Raw genomic sequence first — 11,780 nt, forward strand, 5'->3', positions numbered from 1 at the left:
AATAATATTATTCAACATTTTTACACAAGTATTTATTGATAACAGTAAATGATATACAACTTTAATTTCTCTAATGAATTTTCAAACTACTCGGAGCTTGTTTTAGTCCTTCAAAATGGATGTAGGGTGACTTATGTTGGGTTAATCCAAAAGTATGGGACAATTTCAGTCTAGGGGCAACTTTGGAAACTTTCTTTTTAAGCGTTATTTTTGTTAGTTTAGGATACTATCCGTTTTAGTATAAATAAGGGTATAGGTTTAGATTTATTTGTTTAGGTTTTCCAGCAATACAAACTCTTGTTTTAATTATGAGTATATATATATATATATATATATATATATATATATATATATATATATATATATATATATATATATATAGACACTCACACTAAAACCCATGTATGTACTCGTATCGCATGGTGTCGTTAGTACTGATGAGTTTGTAGAAAACAAAATAGTATAATGCGAAAAAAAATTTACACTTAATAGGTATATGCATCCTATAAAATATCTATGTCATACACCTTGATAGCAACATACAGAAGTGCATAGAAATAAGTATGTGTCACTCAACAGGTTATCAACCTCAAGTCGCGTGCTAGTGATAACTATAAGGATCATTGTCGTTTGATTCTAACAACTCAAGATCAACATGCCTCCTACTGACTTCTTGACATATTATTTTTCTCTCAAGGAACATTCCTTGACGAAAAAACAAATACTCAAAAGTTTATGCGGATTTTCGACAAGAAAACACTTCGTAGAATATGATTCAGTTTATCTTTTGTTTCTCAATCAACGAAAATTCCAATTCTCAATGTGCTAGAGTAAGAAAACATTATTACTCCACATATTACAAGGTGTTATCATCCTTTTTAGTTTTGAAATGAGTTTCAAGATATGATTAGGATTTATAGTTACTAGAGTATGGCTCTAAAATTCGTTTGGAACAAAGTATGATTCATCCATTATCGAACCATTTCCAACAATGTTTAATTCCTCTTCTTAGTCATACAATAACACTAAGATGTTCTTGGAGAATTAGTTGTGATACAATTCCACAGTTACTAAGATGATCATAAAACATGACACGAAAATACTCTCCTTTCTTTTTAGATTGAAGATTCTTTTATCTTTATGCCTAATAGATTCTTCTATTTTTTTGTTACCCTTTGAATCTTTTCAAAAGTATTAGAATTTTGTTTAGTTCTATATACACTACAATTGGTACGGTACAGGGTTTGGGGAAAAAATAATTGGTACCATACCAATTCCACCACTAGTTCAAATAATTTGTATTATTACTTAAATGTGCAATGGTATATTTCCTTATATATATTTATCGTCTCTAAAAAGATAGGCCTTCAAACTGTACTGATGAACTAAAGGCATTAACATATGGTCTGTTGAATGTATATTCTTACACTGCGTACATAGTAAATCTTGTTCGATTTGTCATGCATAACCATGATCTCCGATGCACTACTCAAAATAGTGTTGTTGTTACATTAGGAGAAGATGGTACACTATTCTATGGTTAACTATAGGACATCATATAGTTGCACTATTTAAATGGTTATTCAGTTGTACACTTTCATGGTAAATGGTTCAATGTGTCATTAAGTAATGGTATGTCGGTAAAACATGATATGATGATCGACAATACATCTTAGCCACACAAGCTACATAAGTGTTTTATCTCCAAGATCCTATTCGAAACAATAACTAAAGAGTTGTGGAAGACATTCATCATCGAAAACTTTGGGTTCATCCAACTAGTGGTGTTGTTAATAAGATAGATTTCATGAACGACACTCGATCAATCGATTTTACCTTGGTTTTCAACATAGGCACCATTCCTATGCAGAGGAATTTTGGTGAAATTGGTGAATCAAGTGTGGTTCTTACTATAAACATGACCATTTCATTAATGATGCCAATAACGGTAGTGATACTTACTCTTCAGATAATGATAACAGATTCATTAATGATGACGTTGTACAAGTATAGTGTGGGACATCCCCAATTTCACGGCCAGAAAGGACCGAATTATTTATGCTTATTTAAAATTAGATTATCCTTTTTAAAGAATAATATTGCGTAATTTGTGCCCAAAAAAATGATAATGATAATATAAAAGCATTTTCAAAGAAATGTATTTTATTTATATTGAAAACGTTGGGATGTCATCGTCGATACAGTACATAAGCATAAACAGAAATAATGTAGGCCTTACACTAGTTCATCTAAACTAGTAGCCTATAAGCATCCATAAATCGCTCATCATAACATCACACTTATGCTCTCATGACACAACCTATATTACAAGAAACCGAGTGAGTCCGTGGTCAATAAGGTAACCATGAAGGGGACCGTCGGGGGGGGGGGGGATAGAGTACATTTGGTCAACACTTAGTTTAAAAACACATACAGGTTGTGATCCTGCTAGCGTTTCACTGGAGTTTCTAGAATAGTCTGTGGTTTTCATCTATACTCTGCTAGACGACTGGATCATCTTTAAAGTGAAGGCCTCTCATCATCTATGTCATCTTTCATCTCTCATCTATATCATCTTACATCTACCCATCTTTACCTAGTGTATTTATAGGTAATAAAAATATTTATACAGTTTAAATCAAGAAAAACATGTATAAAAATCGTTCATCTAGCATAAATATCAGGAAACGTAGATAATATGTGCAAAGATCATGTAATTATCTTAAATACTTTTATATCTATGTGTAATATGAAAGTAACTATGCACTCACTTGCTAAGTTGATGACTCGAAACTCGGACAACACTTCGCTTTTGTACTTGGCTTTCCTTTTGATGTGACCTAGGTTCAATTAGCACTAAGTCTTAGGCTAATATTCCTTATGAATAAAGATAGCCTAAATCCCTCATTAATTCTAAACTCTACCGATATATAGCTGATAAGGTACAACCAGATATGATCATATCGAATGTAAGGTCCGTTTGGTATACAGAGTATACTGTTTGGAAATCCTACTTTAAATACCTCACTAATCTAGCCTAGACATCATCCCCATAAGTAGATCAATCAGTAATATGATATTGGAACTACTGACGAATCTATTTATAAATTCACAACAACGACTATGAATTTTAAATATAAGTTACACTAGAATAAAAAGAGTGTAATTTAACTTATAGAGATTCCCTTGACCAAAGTCTAAAAATTTCATTGTCGAAACTTTATGCTGATAGCTACTAGATACCAGGCTCCTAGGGGCTTCTAAATGTGCCAAAATATCCTAACTACTAAGGATAAATTTGGAACAAAAGAGTAGAAATATAGAGATTGAATTGAATGTTGTGGAAGGAGAATGATCTCGAGACATTTATTTATAGGCTGATAATTGACCATGCGCATCGTGCAAGGGCCATGTGTGCCGCACACAGGGTCGATGTTGCTTTTCAGGATTGCTGACACGTGGCGATCAATGGCTAGGGCGACGCAGTGGTTTCTAGAAGGACGTGTGTGGGGCGCATGCACGCGCGACGAATTTCAAACTTCAAAATTTTGTAACATCTTCATACGAGCTCCATTTTTGACGTTCTTTATATCCATGCATAGATATTGATGGGATCTACAACTTTCATTTACACTTTGTCAAATAATTTTGAATTTATTTATTTTACACAGGCTTAGACTGCTAAAGCATGTATAAAATGCATAACTTTGTCATCCGGTGTCTGTTTTTTTACTCTAGTTTAGATTGTTTCGGCTAATAATCAATCGATCTAAAATTTAATATTTGGGTTGTCTACTGCTACGTTGAATCTTAGAATAATTGTAACATCCTGATATCCGAGGTATGACATTTTGAAATATGGGCAAGAGTTTGAGTGGGGGACTCGACGAGTTGGCTCCTCAACTCGTCGAGTTGGGCCACAGCTTGGACTTGACGAGTCGGGTATCTAACTCGCTGAGTTAGCGTTGTGGAAAAAAACCCTAACTCCTTGGGCCTGAGGCCTATTTAAAGGACCTTAAGGCCTATTATTGCAGCTACTCTTATGGAAGGAAACCCTAAACCGTGTATGAGACCTTGGAGTGAAGAAGAAAGCTATTGTGAAGCTTTGTGGTCATTTTGAGAGGAAAAAGTAGAGGGTCAAGCTAGTGGATCAAGAAGAGGTGTTGGATCTGCTAAGGTTTCATCTTCAAAGCATCAGGGGAGGTATAAATCTTGATTCCTTACCTCTCCTTAGTGTAGATTACTCATTTGTGGATACGTAGAGCTTTTCTTCTTCATATCTTTTGGGGGATTTGTGGATTTGAGAGTTGTGAGGAAGTTTAACCTTAGATTTGGACCCTAGGAGGTCCCAAACGCCTTATGACCCATGTTTTTCTCAATTTTGTTGAAGCTTTTGGTGTGAACAATCCTTTAGCTCATGTTTATGGCATATATTGCTCTAGATGCCATGCATGGGCGTAAACTTAATGACTTTACGTGATGTCCGAGCCCCATGAGTGTAGATTTGGAGTTTGGGAAGAGATCAGGCCCTAAAATCGTTTGTATGCATGAGAGTCTGAATGGACTCGCCGAGTCTAGCTGCTGACTCGGCGAGTAGCCTAGGGTTTGTCCCGAATAACTGAGTCGTATAATGAATCGATAAGTCGGAGGGTTGACCCATCCAGTTGGGTCAGCTAGAGGGCCCCTGAGATTTGATGAGACTCGGCGAGTCACTATATACACTCGACGAGTTGGGTCAGAAAGGACTGTTGACCAAGTTTGACTTCCTTTGACTTTAGGGTTTGGTCAACATTAGTAATGGAGATTTTGGAGGGATAAATTGGCCTTTTATTCGCTCCGGGAGTTAAGAAGGAAGAGAGAGTGGTCCTTGGGGTATTTGAGTAGGATCAAAGTAATAATTAGAGATGTGTAATCTTTGTGTTAGGCGGAGACTAGTTCGAGATGTCTGAGTACAAGATTACACTGGACGACTTATGAGGTGAGTCTGTTCACTATACTTTACCTAGAGTGGTAACTATGTGTGACTGGAAGGTCTTATTAGCTATGCGGAGTATGTGATATATGTTGCTATGTGATATGTATGTGTTATGCTATGATATGAGTACCATGATATGGACTGGAAGGTCAACAGTGTATGGACCAGAAGGTCAAGTTGATGAGGACTGGAAGGTCTACCAGGGTTGGGACGGAAGTCCCCTGAGACACATGGATCGGAAGGTCCCATAGAGCTATGGCCTTGAGTGGCGTATGTGTTGTATGTGGTATTTTGGGGAACTCACTAAGCATTTATGCTTACCGTGGTATGTGATATGAGTTTCAAGTACTAGAGAGGATCGCGAGAAGGCGTCGACATGATCTGTACACACTAATAAAGATTTATGTACTTGAGATTATGGGGTTGTTTATTGAGATAATATGTGATACAATGGGTTTTCAAATTGTTCTTATGAAATTTATTATGACTAAAAATGAAAAATTGTTTTGAAAATTCATGTTGTTACAATAATCATAACTTTCTCTATTGAAGTCAGATTTAGACGTTCTGTAATTGTACGCTCTCAGTTTAACAACTACCACAACTTTTATTTAGATTGCTAAGGCTGAAAAGTAATCTAACGAAAATTTACTATTTACGACACACATTGTCGAATTGGGTCGGACTGCGAAACTTCAAGAGGTCATAACTCCTTCGTTATAGGTCCAATTTAAGCACTCCTTATATCCCCGTAATCCTTGTCACGACTACTTCATCTTTTGCTAAGGGTATTCAACCTAATTATTATTCTATTTTAGACGCGTATTTTCTTTTTATTTTATCATATTGTCGTAAGCACGTATACTAAAAATAAATACACATAAACCACATAATACTAAAATAATTTCCCTTTACTATATAAAATGAGTTACAGTTGTTGACCCTAATTATTTAGTTAATGCGTAGCGAGAAACACGAACGTTACATATTGTTCTAGTGATGCTTATGATTAACAATATGTTACAATTATTATATACTCTGATTGTGTGTAATATTTGTTTGTTAGTTTTGTTTAAAGTATGTTTATTATATATTTTGTGTAACATCCCGACTCTAAGGTATAAACTTTACAGTCATATATTTTCATTTTGAAAGGTTGACTCAACGAGTTGGAAGCCCTGACTCGTCGAGTAGGAACTGATTTGGTTGCGTAACTTAAGTGACCAACTTGAAGAGTCGGAGGATATGACTCGACGAGTTGGAGCTGGAGGATGAAACCCTAATTTTCGGGGTTTTGCACCCTATTTAAGGGGTTATTAGCCTCCTTTGGCCTCCCCTCACTGTCCCCTTGAGCTCTGAAACCCTAACTCGAGTGTCCCCTCCATTTTGTGTGATTTTCAAGCGTGGAAGGTGATTTGGAAGGAGAAGACTTGAAGTATAAGAGGATTGGAACATAGAGGAGTTGGTTGATCTGACTTATCTGCTTATTGGCATTATTTTTGTAACGCCCGGGTTTCAGGACTAAGCATTTTAGATGTTGTAATAGTTTAGGTCAACTATTGTAACACTTTTGAAGTAATAAAGATGAAATATTTGAATACTATGTGAATTATGTGTATTTATGTGCTTATTACTTATTTATAGACTTATAATAAATAAAGAATTAAAATAAGCACTAAAATTAAAGTGTGAGATAAGCCCGATATCTTTACATAAAGTTGTATTGGTCGAAACAAGGATTCCGGGGATATAAAGAATGCCGAAATCCGATTTATAACGAAGAAGTTATGACCCGTTGTTTGTTTGAAATTATATGAAAATATAGACATCATTTAAAATTCTATAATTTCAATTATCTCAATGACCTCTACCTGCGGGTTGCTTATGAATAAAATTAAATAAAATATATAGTTCAACGATATTTATAGTTGTTGTTATGATTAATTAATTTTAAAAAGTTTATTTGCTTAGATTTTAAGTTTTATCATTGTAATTATTTAAAACGTCAAACATTGTTTTTGTTTTTAAATGTAACAATATAATTCTTATATATAATGGTACTTTCGATTAATGTTGTTGTAAGTTTTTTAAAATAAAGTATTTGGAAGCTCTTAATTATTTTAATTTGGTTAAAGAAATTAAACTTTTTAAAAATTTATTTGATGAATATTGTTAGTTTTTTTATTGTAATTATTTAAAATAACAAACATTGTTTTTGTTTATAAAGATATCATTATACTTTTTTATATAATATTACTTTTAACTATTTTTATTATAAGTTATTTTTAAGCTAATTATTTGAAATTTTTTAATAATTATAAAAAAATAGTTTCATGATTTTCTTTGTTAATTTAGGATTACAATTTAGGTTTAATATTATAATTTATAACATTAAACTATTTATAAAATAGTCTCTCGATTGTTTTCAAGTTTAATTAAAATTTGATTTAAATTAAACGTTTAAGACTATTTGAAATTAATATATAAATGAACTATTTTACATAAAATCATAAATAATACAAAACTGGTAACTTTAAAGTGATAATTGATCGTATACGACAATATATCTAAACTAATAAGCTAATTATAATATATTAAAAAGTTAAAGTCATAATTTTTCAAAAAGATATAACATATAATATTTTAATATTATAGTTTAGGTAATTTATGATTATAATTTAATATTTGTATTAATTTAATATTATTAAGCAATTTATAATAGTTATTTGAAATAAATTAAAAAGTCATGGATGTTTATTATATATATATATATATATATATATATATATATATATATATATATATATATATTATAATGCATAGATAATGTAGGGTCCATTAATTTTTAAGACCAAGTCTTAACAACAAAGAGGTGAAATCTCATCCCTTGAAATAAGTTTGAATGATATAGATTGTGATCTAAGTAAATAAGATTAAACCAATCAAAACACATGTAGTATCATTAAATCCTAAAGTACATATTTTAATGCTTTAAACTAAAGAAACCAGAAACACGCACGCATTTTTTGATTTATACTCTAATGTACCTTCTCATTTTGAATCCATTTCTTGCTGAACACCACATTTTCTTAGAAGCTCTAAATACAAACATGAGCACCAGGTGCCGCCACCGGCGAGTATCACCGATCCCGCTGCAACCATGCACCACCAGAAAATTGTCCATCGCCACCACCTTTAGTCATCTCATTTATCATCTACAGCCTTCAACCACCACAAAAATCCCACCACAGATAAGCCACTCCCACCGCCATCATCCTACCTTCACCCCTATAAATTCTAATTCCGACATGGCTAACCCTCTACCTCTTTGACTCTATCTTAAATCCACCATTTTTCGTTTCCCTCAACCTCACCGTTGATGCTCTACATTAACGTCTCCAAAAGCCGCTCATCGCCGCCATCATCCACCAAATACACCATCGTACAACCTCAATGTCTCTCCCTCTTGCTTTTCGTCTGGTTTACGTTTAGATTCACACACACACCTACATCTAAACAAACATGCATCTCTCTTTCCATGTGCAGGTTTAAGTTCTACATAGATCTCAAATACTTGGCTTGCTTCTTGTACATTCGCAGATGGAAAAGTCCATCTGCGAAATTTCCTTTCCATCTGCGATTTTCTTCGGATTTTCCTATATAAGATTTTTTTTCTTCATTTTTCACTCTTCATTACAGAAACTCTCTCTCTCTCTCTCTCTCTCTCTCTCTCTCTCTCTCTCTCGGGGCGATTTTTTGAAGAAAATGGAAGATTATTTCAACAATCTCGCAAATATGGTTAGATTTTAACTTTTTTAATGTTTTAACTCTTTATTATTTTATTATTTATTGTATTAGTTAGTGTAAAAAAAAAGAAATTATAATGTTTGTGAAAGGGTAATTTTGTTGTATTTGATAGTTTTAATATTTTTTATTAGTATATTTGAAGTTTAAATGCTATTTTGTTGGTGGTTGTTTGAATGTACAAGTAGAGACTGCGTAGAGTGTGCATCGGGTGGTTGTACATTTAGTAAAATGGTTAGAATATACTCATTTTTTAAAAGTTATTTGTTAAATAAATTGTTAGAATAATGTTTACAATATGTTATTTGTCGTTTGTTTAGTTATTGTATAACTTGAAAATTTGTATATACTTATTGTGTAATTGTTTCTATAAATTGAAAAATAGTTAAGTTACAGTATGTGCACAATAGTCGTTTGTATATATATATATATATATATATATATATATATATATATATATATATATATATATATATATATATATATATTGTCGTGTAAGTAGAAAATTTGTATATATTTGTTTTTGAAGTATAAATTTTTTTATAGTATCGTTAGAAATTGTTTTTATTTGTCGTATAAGTTGAAAATTTGTATGTATTTGTCGTATAATTTGCAAAAATTGTTAATTTGGTTGTTGTTTTATTTGAAAGACTGTTTCTTTATATGGTTAGAAAATGTTATTTTATATAATTAGAAAGATAAAAATTGTTTATATATTTGTCGTTTAAGTTGAAAAATTGTTTAAGAAAATGTTATTTGGTTATTTGTCTATGTTATTGTTTTTTATCGTAAATATATTTGTCGTATAACTTGGAAAATTGTTTATATATTTGTCGTATAACTTGGAAAATTGTTTATGTATTTATCGTTTAAGTTGAAAAATGATTATACTATGTGTATGTTATTATTTTTTTATCGTAAATATATAAATTATTTATTAAATATTTGTATTTGCATTAAGAAATTATTATTGTTTATATATTTATTGCACTTAATAATCATATATTTTAAAAACAAAATATTTGTTTAGTTCTCTAATATGTTTTTGTATTTTTTGCAGCATGATTTTAATTATTTCAATTTGAAAGCAATTGTAACCTTAAAAAGCTCGGGCTGTAATATATGGGAAGTATTTGAAGTTTTAGATGGTGTCAGGCGTGACATTTTTAGAGATACCGTATTTTGTTATTTGTTGGATGTCCCTCGTTTACAAGGGGACAGATTGTTGTTCCATAAAATGTTCATTCATAGATACGGCCGGACCCTGTTTTATATCCAGATAGAATAAAACGGTCATATTTTAGAGTAAGCAATACGAAAATGGTATATGAGCCGGAAGAGTTTTGTTTGATAAATGGCTTCAATTTTTTGGAGTATCCAAAAAACATCAGGAAAAAAGTGTCGGAAAAATTAGTAACTAGTAAAAAAAGATGTTTATTGCGTGAGCGGCTATTTCCGAACTATACAAATAATTCGGTGAAAATCGACGACCTGAAAAGTTTAATTTTAAATCAAACATTTTTAGAAGTTGACGACACCGATGCAGTTAGAGTATGTTTGATATATATTTTGTGTGAAGGTTTTTTGGGAAAAGTAATAAATGATCGGGTGCCACAAGATTGTTTTTTTCTTTTCTGAGAATTTGGATGTTTGGAACAGGTATATATTTTGTTTACGTTGAAAGTTTTATTTTATTAAAGTTAATTTATATTATAACTAATTTTATTTTTTTGTTTTGTTAGTTTCGCTTGGGGTAGCTATCGGTAAGATTTTACTTTTGATGACCTTGAGGATACATGGAACAAGATAAATAAATATTTATCACTTCCTGAGCGTCGTCAAACTTTAAAATACTCCGTCTCAGGATTTACGGCTCGAATAAGGGTATAAAAATTTTCTTATATTTAAATTGTTTTATTGTTATGTTTTTTATTTTAATTTTAACTTTTATTACTGTAATTGTAAAAATTGTAGATATGGATATATGAAATGCTTCCGGTTGTTCGTGCATGTGGATTTGTATTGAGAAAAAAATAGAAACATGCCTCGGATGAAACGATGGAGTGGGACACAAAAATTGAAATGGGTTGACGTGAACAAGATTTTTTCAAAGATACAGGTTTATAAATATTTTGTTTGTTATTAATAAACTTTATTATTATACTTTTATATGCATTTTTAATATGTTTAATTTTTTAGGAGGGACAACAATCAAGACAAAACATGTTACCGAGTGATGGTGAGATGACATCTTGTTATTATATGTCATTTCAAGAGTATGTAAATGGTGAACGGAAATCAGTTCCATCCCCAGTACGAGACCATTTTAGGAGACAAGACGAATCTTCGTCTAGTATGTCGTCCAGTGGTCGCTCTCATGGTAGAGGTAGGGGCAGTGGGAAACACAACCTAGACGAGGTGTTGAAACGACTACATGCACTGGAGCAGCATATGTTTATGAACCGACAACCTACATAGGTTTTTGTTGAAGAAGTAAATAATGAAGAAATTTGGAATACCATAAGTTTTGAGGAGCCTGTAGTATTCCAAAGAAAATATGATGAACGGGTTAGTTACACGCTACATTATTTTTTAAATTTTATTAACATATATGAATATTTGTGTTCATATTTTATATTTGAAAATCTAGGTTGTACAAGATGAAGTGATGAATAAAAATAATACAACTGAAAATATTTTTGGTGATATTGAAGACGAGAAGGTTATTATAGATATTACATTTACGATTTTAATAATTAATTTTTAATGTGTCTTTCGTTAATAAGTATAATGTTTTATTTTTAATGTAGGAGTTGGAGGAGAGGAATGACAATGCGGGGAACAAATTTGATGATGATGTGTTTGATGTAAATGATTATAATGAAGCTAAAGAGGTTCTTATACTTACATTTATTTTTATTTTGTTTTTAGTAGATTGAAACATTTTTTTAATTAGAGATTATTGCTTATTAAATTAGGTGCCGGGCGAAGATGAAGTAAT

General features: G+C 31.7%; 1 long non-coding RNA gene across 1 annotated transcript; it reads left to right on the forward strand.

Annotated features, from left to right (window-relative positions):
• The first annotated feature begins 10,541 nt into the window (after positions 1 to 10,541).
• Positions 10,542 to 11,230, forward strand: LOC145008292 (uncharacterized). Its single transcript, XR_013663347.1, has 3 exons — positions 10,542 to 10,663; positions 10,754 to 10,898; positions 10,979 to 11,230. It is a non-coding gene; the product is annotated as an uncharacterized LOC145008292 (long non-coding RNA).
• The last annotated feature ends 550 nt before the right edge of the window (positions 11,231 to 11,780 follow it).

The sequence above is a fragment of the Lactuca saligna genome, chromosome 8 (genome assembly GCF_052625555.1).
Source record: "Lactuca saligna cultivar CGN05327 chromosome 8, ASM5262555v1, whole genome shotgun sequence".
NCBI classification, from domain to species: Eukaryota; Viridiplantae; Streptophyta; class Magnoliopsida; order Asterales; family Asteraceae; genus Lactuca; species Lactuca saligna.